The sequence below is a fragment of the Morone saxatilis genome, unplaced genomic scaffold (assembly GCF_004916995.1).
Source record: "Morone saxatilis isolate NCDOM2014 unplaced genomic scaffold, NCSU_SB_2.0 Contig1, whole genome shotgun sequence".
Classification (NCBI taxonomy): Eukaryota; Metazoa; Chordata; class Actinopteri; family Moronidae; genus Morone; species Morone saxatilis.
The window spans coordinates 9,773,895-9,787,411 of NW_023339651.1; the positions used below are offsets into that span (position 1 = coordinate 9,773,895).

At 38.4% G+C, this 13,517-nt stretch overlaps 1 protein-coding gene across 3 annotated transcripts in view; it reads left to right on the top strand.

Moving 5' to 3' along the window:
* Positions 1-6,096: 6,096 nt before the first annotated feature.
* dnmbp (dynamin binding protein) overlaps positions 6,097-13,517 on the top strand; it is a 47,772-nt gene continuing 40,351 nt past the window's right edge. For all 3 annotated transcript variants that reach the window (XM_035661993.1, XM_035662004.1, XM_035662013.1), the window contains exon 1: positions 6,097-6,423. The gene's annotated coding sequence lies outside the window, so the exon portion shown is untranslated. The remainder of the gene's footprint in view (positions 6,424-13,517) is intronic.

The following is a 13,517-nucleotide window of genomic DNA, read 5'->3' on the forward strand; positions in this document are numbered from 1 at the left end:
CTGTGCTTCTGCCTTATTTTGCCTGTTTATTGTTCTTTAAGGCACTTGAATGAATAAAGTATTGTTTCCTTGCTCACTATAATAACATTAATCGATAATATATATATATATATATATATATATATTTATTTTCTAGTATTTAAATCCACCATAAAACACATAAAGACTACAGGAAGTCTGGAGATAGCAAGAATAACACAATAGGACATATGAAAGCAAATTAACAATCAAACATGAAGCATGGAGAAAATCATTGAGAAACTATGATTAAATAGCACAATAGATGGCCCCTGGATGCTTGCAGCAGATTCTGTGATACAGTTACACTTAACTGTGACTTTTACTGTATTATTTTATGGAATACTGAGCTTCAAATCCCTTTACAACTCAAACTAACTAATGTTACTTTAACCTCAATGTTGAATGAGAGTATTAATCTTATTATATTTAAAATCAGTGAACTGTTTCAGATATCTTCTGGTCAACTGGAAATAATTCATGGCTCGCTGGAAAAATGTACTTTTTCCTGCTGACCTTTAAAGATGTGCTCTACAAATGTAGAACAGTAGATGTCACTGCTGTACAAGGAAGGAAGCAAAACATCACTGCCTGTCCTAAAACTGATAATTCCTGAAAAATGGAATTTCCTGACTAAATGGAAGTTATATCAGGAAAAACTGTTTTGATTTAGTCCACTATTCGTCAAAGCCAATGTCAAACATAGTCTGCTTAAATTCTTGTCATCCCTATTCAATATTAGCCTTTGTACCAGAGCTGCAAGCTGATTAATCGATTAGTCAATCTACAGAAAATGAATAAGAAACTAATGATAATCAATTCATTCATTTGTTAAGGCAAAGATGCCCACATTTCTCTGGTTCTGTCTTCCTCAATGTGAGGATTTGCTGCATGCTGTGGTTTTAAATTATAGTAAACTAAAAAATATTCTTGGACACAAAATAAAACATTTGGTGATAGTCACCTTGGGTTCTGGGATATTGTGATGACCATTTTTAGCTGTTTTCTGATAATTAATAGACAAAATGATTAAACAAGAAGATTAATTGATAATAAAAATAATTATTAGCTTCCTAAAGCCCTGCTTTATGCACTGTGCTGATTTTCAATCTGAGGAACAATGAAGTCCAGCTGACACTTTATTTACAGTCTACAGTTTAACATGCAGAATCTTCATCTCTTGCAATGATCTAGTGTACTTTTGGACACCTTCATAATGACTATAATAATATAACAATATTTTATTGCTGTATTCCATACTGCCAGACAGCACATGGGGACCAATGTTTAGTATTTGTAGAGTTATATTATACTGCTGGCTTTATATCTTGAACTAATCTCACCTTTGGCAATGCTCCGTTGTCACCATAGTGAAAGTTAAATTGTAATATAAAACACATTTTAACTTCCTGCACCAGGGAGTTCCAGGGAAGAAGAACAAGAACAAGAAGAAAAAGAAGAAGAAGATTTGGTTTATTAATACCCCTTGGGATAAAGTCATTTTTTTTCACTCTATTGTTATCATTATACACAGATATAGGACCAATAGCTATGCAGTTGGTGGGAGAGATGTTAGAGTTACGAGCTGCCACATATATAGTCAGGCACCCCAAGAAGTTAGGAGTTAGGTGCCTTGCACAAGGGCACATTGGCAGCACTAAGAAGGGGAACTGGCCACACTCCATGCTGGACTTGAACCAGCCACCCTCTGGTTCCCAATCCAAGTCCCTATAGACTGAACTACTACTTGTGCATTAGTGCAAAAGAACCGTATTACAGTAATTTGATTGTACTTTACAGGAGTCTCTACTGTGCATCATCACTACTTATGTGCTGGGCCAATCCCATTATTCAAAGATCTGGGAACACAACCAGAACCCACTGTATCCTATATGAGAAACAGTATTATGTACTACTGATCACTGCACTGCTCTCTTTTGTTATGAGGTGGGAAGGCGGGTGATACATGCAGAACAAACTGGGGTAAAGGCTGAAGTTCTGTGTTGTCACAAGACTGAGTCTCTGCCCCCTGGAGGTGGCAGCAAAGGATAGGATGACGTTTATTCTAACAATGCACAATACTGTAAATGGAAATACTTGTCCTCAATAGTATTTCCTGAACTTAATACGCTCTTTGCTTTTAAATGCATTTCTGTAGTATAAACATTTGTTAGTTAAAATGTCAAATCCAAAGCTAATGTATCCTTATTTCCTGTTTGTTACAGTTGTATTAAAGCTTAATTTGAAAAAAAGAAATAAATTACTGGGGGTTTCAACAGGATGATGTTATTGGTAGACAGGAAATTCATATGACCCTGTATTTTCACAGTATGGTTCCCTGCCAAGAAAGTGATCCTCCAAACCAAAACCAAGATGCCCTCTACAGACTGGACTCAGTTCAGAGCGGACTGGACTTGTTTTTCCTGTGCCATTCACAAAAACTACAGAATAAAACAACGTCCTCTCTCTGACAAACAGGAAAGAGGAAAGGCGCACTTCACCAGGCACTCTGTGAACTTCTGACAATGACAAAGAGGTTTCCTGAAGACAAACACAAACAATGAGGTGTGAAAGGATCATTCTATAGGTGTACTGAAGAGTTTTAACACATTTTGAGCCCAAACTGTTTAGACAAGACAATCTGCCTGCACTACCAGGCAAAATACAGCTCTGATACTGTCTCTAAGTTGGCAATGAAAATAAGAATCTTTGCGTTGTTGTTTTATGTTTTATTCCCTCCAATTTATGTTAAATCACAGCTACCAGAGTGGCATATCATACATCTGACAGCAGAATATTATGAATAACAGTATGCAAAGTACTGGTCATTGAATGGCTATTAAATGATTATATCAGAGAACAGATTTAAAGTAGTGGATAGTGGTGTTTTTTTCTCATACAAGTTGAAAAGAAAAGAAAAACAAAAGTATATTTATTGCACCAGAATGACAAACAATAAAACAAAAATCAAATATGAAAAGTGAGTAATTTGACATTTGTCCTGTAAAACCAAACCCACTGTTACAATAAGACTGAATCATAACCAGTTCCTGACATCAGTTCAACTCAGTCCAGTATGAGTACATGCAAATTTAAAATGAATGAAAATTTCCATTTTCTGCCTACTCCAACACTTTGTCACTGCAGCTGATGTTTCTCAGAGCACACACAATAGGCTGATTGTACCGCAGCCAATGTATTCTCTGCCTACAAAGCATTATAGTGCCGATCAACTGGCAGCAAATATTGAAAGACAACAACAGACCCACATACTGGTGCTGAATGAAAGTGGCCACTGTGAGAGAAGACAAAGGCCAGCATTTCATACACAGTCACTGATCTGGAGTGTTCTCAGTGGTAGTATGGGTGCGGCATGTGTGTGTGTGTGTGTGCGTGTGTGTGTGTGGGCTTGCACTTGTATTTGTGTACACTTAGGTGGCCAAATGTGGCGTCAATGAAGCCCACCAGTGGTCCTACAGTGCCAGACATCTCCTACGCAGACTAACCCACATTCATTGAGTCAGAGTTTAAGCTCTGTGACACTGGTGGACCTTATCGGAAGTTACAGAACAAAAACATGAATAATTCTAGAAAAATTAATTTGGGGCTCCACCTATAGAAACGTATAATTCTCTAATTTTCCATATGTTACTTAACAAAATATACATATTTTTCTTATAGTCAGACTTATATGGAAAATACTTTTTACACACATACTCTCATGTGTCAATGCATTCACAGTCATGTACAATAAATACAAGTGCAAATACAGATGCAAATAGGTTGATTTATTTGTGCTAATTTAACCTGAATGTAAATACAACTTCAATTGTTATTAATTCATTGATATAGATTGATTGGTTTGTGGATTGATTGAATGATCGTGTATTGTTTTTAAAACATTACTGGAACAAAATCGGAATTTAAATGGATTTTGATGGTTGAGATGACTTTCCATTAGCAAGTTTAACCCTTCCTGTTGTGAATAATATAGTATAACTACAAAGTTATATATGCAGCAGTGGTTCTCAAGCTTTTTGGTGTCAAGGACTGTCAAATTGATGCACATCAGGTTATTTGACAAGATGTAGTTATTCTGTTAATACTATAGATACAGCAGATTAACACGGAACAACCTACAGAATAGTCATTATTATACATTATCTAACTGGGCTAACTTCCAGTCAATTAAATAATAGCTAAATTAAAATATTCCTTATGCTTCTCAGGACTCCCTGAAACTCCCTCCAGGACCCCTGGGAGACCCCAGGTTGAGTGCCACTGTAGTCAATGCAGGTATGTGTGTGTGTCTGTGTGTGTGTGTGAGCCTGTTTTCATGTGTGTTTTTGTGTGACCTCTCTTGTATCTTTTCCTTTTCCGTGCCAACGCTTGAAGGCAAAGGCATCCAAGTGACTTAGTTTCCTGCTATTGTTCTGCACATGCAAAATCACATATGAGGAAGCTGTCATTACTGCACACACAGCAAAAACTAGATTCAGTGTTTCACACCACAACGCCATGGCTGAGAGAGTTTGCAAACGTATAATCCCTCGTTCAACGACTATGATTTTCTCTCTCTAAAAAAAGGTTGTCATTGTTTTAATGATTTCCAAATAAACGAGCTGCAGTTTGAGAGTAGAGCCACAAACCAGAACACTGGTTACACCTTCAGTGTCAGAAAGCTTTATTACAGGGAGACTTTTCTACACCAAAGTAGCTACTACTTATTTTACTTGCTTTACCTAATCAAAACTGTGTGTTTGAACAAAAGCAAACTTATATATTTCATATACAAAATTAGGAACATAAGATTTCATTCAGTTAAATGACTTACAGTCGCAATACAGGAAAATAAAACAGTTCCAGACTTAGATAATGTTACTTCCTAAAACTGCTTTGAACAGTATTTGGTCTGGGAGGAGTGGACAGCCCACACATGTGCTGACCTGCACTGGAATAAAATAATGAAATGAGGAAATGTTTTTAGATTTTTACTTCATTCTCTGCCACAAAAAGGGTGAGCTGTTTCTTGTCACGTGAATTTTACAAGCAAAAGATGACATAATTATTGATTTTGGTTTGCTTTTAGCATTATGCTGATCTGATAGAACATTGCAAACTGGTTAATCTGGTAAATGAAACGTCTTTGAAATAACTGACCAACTATATCTGTAAAAAAAACAACTATTAATCAAGTAATCGAGAAAACAATCAGCATATCAATAAATGATGATGACAATAAATAATGAAAATAATCATTATTTGCCGCCTTATATAGCTATAAGTACAATATTTCCCTTGAGTATAAGAAAAAAGTAATTCTAAAAAAAAAAGGAAAAGTAAGTAAAAGTAAAGTACCTCTAATGTAGCTAAATGTCCTTAGTGTCCTTGTACCACTGGTTATAGTAGTATATAGTGGTAGTTATAGTAACACACAGGGGCGGATCTAGAGAAAAAATCTATGGGTGGCTAGATATTGGGTTGGAGACTTTAAGAGCTGTATGTTGATTTAATCACAAACAATTGCATATACCAATATTTGCTTGAAAAAGTGCCCAAATGAAGATATTTTAAGTAAAAAAAATCTAACATTATTGTGGCACATTAGTACAGCATTTAAGTATCTGTTATTATGTGTTATTTCCAAATCTTTCAACATTTGAATTTTGACACTGAAATCAAGCTTAAATCACTTAAGATAAATAATAACTTAATTTCCAAATTTTCAAGACAGTTTAACACCAAAACTGGGGTGGCAGATGGGAGCGGCCAGGCACTTTATCCCCTCTAGATCCGCCCCTGGTCTCACCTAACTGCACTATACTTTTATTAAGAAATAACAGTGTAAAAGTACCCAATCCTTTAGGTCTTTTCTTTAATTTTAGAGTGTAAAATGAAACCCGCAGTAAAGTTCAAATCAGGTCGTCCTGTAACTTTTTGGGAGCCCACTTTCTTTTCTTTCAGTCAGCGTCCGCCGAGCCAGCTCAACGGGTCTCATTGGAAAAAGTGGTGGCGTTGTTGTGCGTGTAGGCATGGAGAGGCGCAGAGAGACTCGGCTGCTGCTCGCTTCTTTGATATCGATGACAGCTGATTACCGAGCCCAGAGCCCAGGAGCACGGGAGTCACCTTTCTCTACTGCCAGCGGCGCTTTCTCGACCCTCACGCCAACAGAAAGCAGATCCTGCGGGGGGACAATGAGCCTGCGCACTGATCCGACGCTGTGGGGAGGTGCAGCTTCTTTTTTAAAAGTTTGGATCGCGGAGAAAAAAAAAAGAAACTCCGCCGCCACCACCCCACCACATCACCAGGCTGAAGAAAGTTGGATATCTTGTCTGACTGGACTCTAACGGCCGATCCCACTTTTCTTTTTCTTTTTTTTTCCCCCCATTGGACGTTCAGATACTTTTACAGGTAAGAAAAGCGCCCCCCCCCAAAAACTCTTCTCCCCCCACTTATTGCTCCTTATACAGTGCTGGAGGGGAATAGAAAACAGAGACGCCTATCATCGAGATGAAGCAATGAGTTTGGTAATAAGACAGGAATACCTGAGAGGAATTAACGCTGTATTTTGCTCATTATGTTGATTTGATTAACGCTGTGTTACTGCGGTTGTCGGGGGCTGACAGCCGCTCCTCTGGGGCGCACTTTTAACCAGGATTTTCTCCACACAACACACACACACACACAACACACACACACACACTCACACTCACGCAGTGTTTAATACAGATTCCACCAGGCCAACAGACTAATTGACGGGTGCTTTAGCCTGACATGAGTGATGGCAGTAACACAAGTGCTACAAGACCAAATAACTCCCCCCCGGCTGGTCTGTCTGTCACCTGTGGGCCGCTGCTGTCAGTTGTTCCATCACACACACACACACACACACACACAGTGAATTAATATTATGGTCTCATACACGCACGTGGTGTGGTGGTCTGGTCACAAGCACTTTGATATTTTCTAATCTAACCTATGCTATCCGGTTCTGTTCACTTTAGTTCTACTATGTTCTGTTCTAGGTTGTGTTCTAATATGTTCTACCCTATGTTCTGTTCTATTGTGTTCTAATATGTTCTATTCTATGTTCTGTTCTGTTGTGTTCCTAATATGGTCTAGCTATGTTCTATTCTATTGTGTTTCTAATATGTTCTACTATGTTCTGTTCTATTGGTTCTTATGTGCTACTATGTTCTCACTATGTTCTACTATGTTCTATTCTATTGTGTTCTAATATGTTCTATTATATTGTGCTCCACTCTGTTGTCTTCTCTCTTTTTTGTTCTGTCACTTTCTGTTCTGTTGAATTATGTTCTGTGCTGTTCTGTTGTATTTGTTCATATTGCATTATAAGCTATTTTGTTCTATTCTATTTTGTCTGTTCCACTGAATTTTGTTCTTCTCTATTACACTAATCCACTGATGAAGGAAGTGATGCCTACCACGTTATAAAGGGTAGAGCAGAATTTAGGTATGTCATCTCATGCTCTATATCGTCAAATCTCCGACCCCTACATTCAATATTATTACTTTATTTTCAGATGAAACATGTTGTGTTGTATTCACTCCTATTACTTAATCGCGTGTTATAGTTTGTAATATCAGTGTATGAAATTGTCTGTTCATTCTTCTCTGTTTGCATCTACTGTTTTCTGTTCTGTCAGGTCATATATCCTGTTTTGACTTCTCTGTTCAGATAGATTTTTCACCAGTTCTATTCTATTCTACACTATTTCATTAGTTAATTAGTTTTGCTTGAGCATGTCAAACTGGAGCAGTGTGCAAAATGCTCTCTCTCTCATTAGCACACTGCTCTAGTTAGACATTGATCAGTCAGGCTCAGTAAACAGCAGATCAGACCAGAGTGTGACGACTTAGTGTTGATCTAAACATTACAGCGACTGTGCAGTTTATTTTAAAGACAAAGAAACACACTGTTGTTTACATTATAAGATGTGTGTTGCCTCTGTAGACCTTCAAGCTCTGACAGGAGTGAGCTGTAGGGTTTTTTTTTAGGTATCGTTGACTCAGCCACTTGGCACATGAAGCTGAATTATGTCCAGTTTGTCACTTGTACTGAGTCCAGATTTAGTAGAACAGGTTGCAGTGTGCTGCAAATGCTATGCACACAATGGACCGTAGTTTGGACCTAACTTGCTAGAGCCGACAACCACATACACATTTGTACAGTATGGCTTTTTAAACACAATTATGTCATTAAAGGAAATAAATAGAATATAACCATAATTATTCTAGGAGGAACCTCACAAACACTGCTGACATATCAAAAGCTAAATATTCCCATGTTTGTTCTAGTAACACAGTACAGTATGTGTCTTTGCCATGACAGCATTTACACACAGCTTTAGTCACTGAGCTTTGGTTTGACCTTAAACAAAGTGTGAAATCCAAAGTAGCAACAGAGTTTAAAATTCAGCCTGTGCCGTTGTCGCTTGAATCTCCACATCAGTTTATCATCATTCTCCATGTTTGTTTTCATGTTCGGTCCCACATGTGCATGTTCATAAACAAAGGAAGTGAATGTGTTGTTTCACACTGGCACCTTTATCCCAGTTTAACGCCTTAAAAACACAGTGAAAAGGTTGAATATATGGGCACAAATATGTAAGCAATGCGGAAAATATATAAACAGCATACAAAATACATTTCACCTGAATTGATTTCTATGAATGCATATCTTCATACCCTCCACACAGCAGTCAGGGTATCAGGGTTTTTCTACTCCACCAACACCAGTTTTGTTCCTGCTCTTGTGCTGCAGTGTTAGGAGTTACACTGGCACACACCATACATGCTTTGTTAGTTTTTCTTTGCCTGCAGGGATCCACCAATCTCTTTATGTGAAAATGAAAGAGTCAATAACTTGTCCTTTCATGTGTACCAGCTTTGTGCATGACAGTGTACCTTTCTCTTCCTCTGAGTCATATCTGGCAAACCACCTGAAGTCTGCTTCTTTAACTACTATCAGTATTAATCAAGGGTGTCTTTTTCTCTTCCGTCGTCCTGCTTTTGTGTTTTCGTGTCTAGTCAGGATTTTGGATGCACATAAAACATCCTACACACTGAATTATTCAACACTTTCAACAGCGTCCTATATCAGCACAGAGTCACTTGAGATGTTTGTGTCAGTTTGCATGTGTTACATATAGTACACCGTGCAGTCGCAGGCGTCCTCGTATATCCAGCGTAACATGTAATTTTGTATATTGGAGCAACATGGATTATCATTGTGATTATAATTGCAGCCATACAAACGTACAACGAGCTACAGTGGCAGAACAAAATGTCAAGCAGAGCAAAATAGCATTAATAAAAATAACCTGAAGATGCATGGAAAATGTATGTTCTGTCCTATTATGTAATATGCTTTTACTTCAGAGAGAATGTATTTCTCAGACATTAAAAAATTACATCCCTTACATTTTTTACTGGCAACAAAGCATTAGAAGCTTGGCTGATTATGCAGGGAAAGGCGGGATAGTTTGATTTGACCTGGATGTGAAAAAGGGGAGGAAGAGTTAAGGGCTGCAAAGGAACGGAAGAAGCGCTAAAAGTAAAAGTTCAGCATGGTAATGGTGATTAAATTGATGCATTTGATTTTGCATTTTGCCTTTACGCTTACTGAGGTTAATCTTTTGGGTCATTGTATTATTTTTTTGGTACCTTTTCTTGTATTTATAGAAAAAATAGTGGGGTTTCATAAGATTGGGCTAAACACACAAAAAAAGCCACAGGGGAAAGAGAGACTGAGATAAGTTGTACATGGTTGCAAGAAGACAGATTAAACAAGAAAAGTACACCACCAAGGCTCAGAAATCTGTGCAGTTACTTAGCTGGTTCTATCAGAGTCAACATGATACTGGGGTAAATGCCAGATTACTTACAGAAGTAGCAAAAAATTTAGTTTGATAGACATAAAAGGCACTTAAATTCTGTCCACGTTAGCTCATGAACCTTTGGCCACCATATGGTATTTAAACGGGCTTGAGTATCTATATAGTAGATTGAGTAGTACCAATGACTAATAAGATAAATAGTAGTTTTATTATCTTATAAAAATGTAATGGGTGGTAACATTCAGAGTCTGTCCACAGCAGTTAAAGGCTGGCTATTCAAGCCAGGATTCCTGTGTCAGGTAACGTTAAATGACTTGCCCAGGGCTATTCATTTTACTTTCTAGTTTGCAAAGATTTGCTGTTGCTGTGTGTTGTGATGTTAGCTAATGGAGCAGGAGAGTTGTGAGTGTCTGTCTGGAGCTGGCGCTGGCTCTGGGAAGCAACCCCACATAGCTAACATTAGTTACATTACTTTAATACGTTGTTTGCACTATATCATGGTATTGGTTTTATCTAGAATTGCTTACCCTGCCTTGAAGAAGCTGGTTTTATGGACCATAGAGTTTTGTTTTATGCCCTAATAAGCGTTATTTAATCATGTGCCCTTATTGTCACATACTTGCTTGTTAAGTATATGACCATTTCAAGATCGATTTTGCTGAATTCACGTGCAGCCGATATTACCAACCTCTAGTCAGTAGCAGTAAGGTTTCCCAACAGTTGATTCACAAAAAATAATAAAGAAGTCTATGTTTCCCCATATGGCAGTCTCTTGTTGTTAATCTCCTCAATTCACTCTCAATTGTCTAAAAGTTTGGGAATAAGATGTGAGTCTGGATGGGTTTTTCCAAGAAGAGCACGCTTATTCCACCCTCCATAAATTGATCATGTTTCTGCAGGCATGTCATGATGTGATTCCAAGGGAGAGATCAGTTATGTAACTGCTCATATGCAAACTATTAAGGCTCGGCCATGTTTTAAGGGTGCGGCATATCCTTGGGCACCTCTGGGGTCCTCCTAGGGAAAACCCTCCGTCGTCCAAACAGATCTCTGTATCCGTGACAACGCAGCCTCTGCCCTCTGAGCTCAGACTTCTGAGCTGTCCTCCTAGCTGTGGAAATGTTTATGCAAAAGAGCCGTTCCACCCAGTGTGTGTATATGTGTGTGTGTGTGTCATAAAAACCATTAATATTCAACACGTGTATGCTTGAAAGGGAACAGAGAACAAATGTGCATGTGAAAAGAGTTAGAAAGATAGAAAAAGGGATGTAATGGAGCCTGAAAAATACGCACATCCCCTTGAGGAATGCCTGTGCGCTTGCCAAACTGCAGAGATGATGGAAAGCAAAGTGAATGAAAATGTGAAGACGAGAGAGGATTTAGAGCTTTTGATGAGTGAGAGAGTATTTTCAGTCTTTTTCCAAGGACCCACCCAGGGTTTTCCCCTACACTCATGCAGCAGCAGCAACACCTCATGCAGTTTTCTCTCTGCTGTTAGAAAAGTTACAATCAGCATTTCTTTACATCTCATAAGAGGTATTTCAGCGAGTATAAATAAGTCAGCAAGCAGAGTAGAATCCTCAAATCTCAATATAAACACATTTTGCTGTTTCTAAACTACAGTTTTGAAGTCAAGAGATGAAATGGCCTTGTCCTGCTTTGACTCAGATCTTTGTTAGCCAAGAAGGAAAGTAATTGCTGCTTTGCAGGTCCTGACTTGGCTAACCACGGTTCATTTTATGACGGCACTGTATTTGGTCAACCCTCCCAGTGTGTCATATGTTTCACCTGCGGCCAGTAGAAGGTAGAGGCTGCAGTGAGTTTCATCCTAAATTGTCAGGTTCAAGTTCTGTAAGGCAAAGAACACAACAGACATTGGACAACTCGAATATATAAATTTATCCATTCAATCTGAGGCTACCACCTGCTGCTGGTTAGTTTAGACTGGGAACAGGGGGAACAGCTAGCTTGGCTCTGTCCAAAGGTAGCAGAATCCACCTACCAGTAACTCTGAAGCTCACTAATCAACACATTATATCTGGCAAATAACCCCCCCCCCCAAAAAAAACCTACAATTTGTGTGGATTAAACAGTCTAGATGCGACATGTTAATTGGTGAGTTTTAGATTTGCTTGTAGAGGGAATTCTCTTACCTTGGGACAGAGCCAGGCTAGCTATTTTCCCTTGTTTCCAGTCTTTATGCTAAGCTAAGCTAAGCGGCCACTGGCTGTAGTTTTATACCACTCTGATCTAACTCTCAGCAAGAAACACAGATACTGTATTTCCCAAAATGTCAAATTTAACTGGCTTAACCACATTATTTTAACGAGTTTTAACTGTATTTTCCTGAATAGAAGGTTCTCAAATAGAGTATTTTTCTAATAATTTGGTGAGTAAAATGTTATAGCTGTTATATCCGATGGGAGAAAAAAAATTGATCTTCTTTCATAATGAACCTAATTGAGTTCTTAGAAAACTGAAATGCTTCTCTTTCAAAGCTGCAATCAAGGAAGATTTCTATCTTATGGTGGACCACACTTGATGCTGGAACTGATACGTCACCCTAACCACAGAAGTCAGCATTCTGTTTGCACCATTTTAAATAAGAGGAACAGTCCTTCCTGTCTGATGATGTAAACAATTTGAATTGTTTGCGGCCTCGTGACAAAACAGACTTTGTTTCTCCTAGACTGATTGTTTGTGTACAGTACAGTATGTCTGCGTGCTTTCTCAACCATCTCTGTGTATGTGTTTGCTTTCTGCATGTTTGAGTGGAACGGGACGTATTTGCCAAATATTTCGACTGAGTTTGGCGTATTTTGACTCAGCTTGCCAGATGTGTTCTTTTTATCCAGCTGGCTGAAGCCACGTAGTGCTGCCTCATCAACTTGAAATGCACTTTAAAGCCAGACTGCTCTCCTCATTGTCCTGCCTTTTACTTGTTGTTCAGAGCAATAACATTGGGACACAATGAGGTCCCACACTACACATAAATTTTAAGAGTTTTTACGAGGAAGATTGCCTTTACGAGATAGGTAACAGATGAGATGAACTGCAAATACTGGGGGTGTGGGATGGCCAGAATGCTGCAAAGGCCCTGGGCTGCGTTTGAATCTAGAAAATGACAGGGTTTGTGGATTAGAGCTGCAACTAGATGCAGCTATTTTAAGTAATTCTTCAAGAAAAATGCCAGACATTTCCTAGTTACAGCTTCTCAATTGTGAGGATTTGTTACTTTTCTTCGTCTTATGTGATAAAGAACTGAATATTTTTGGGTTGGGGACTGTCGGTCGGATACAATTTGGGGATTTTTAGACATTTTATAGACCAAACATATAATCGATTAAGAGAATATTAATGTCAGCTCTAGTGTGGATTAGACCTCCAAACCAGCAACCACCAATTTCATGTAGATTTTACTTGTGTGTATACTCTTTGACAAATGATTTATCAGTCACAGAGCATAAAGTTTTATGCTGGCTCAGATTTCAACCATTTCAGCCATTCATGACATTTATTCACAACTGCTTCAGGTATCAGAATCAGAATCAGAATCAGAAATACTTTAATAATCCCCGTGGGGAAATTACTTGAAAGGTGGGTACAAGAAACAGGAAAAAAACAAGAGGGGAGGGGAGG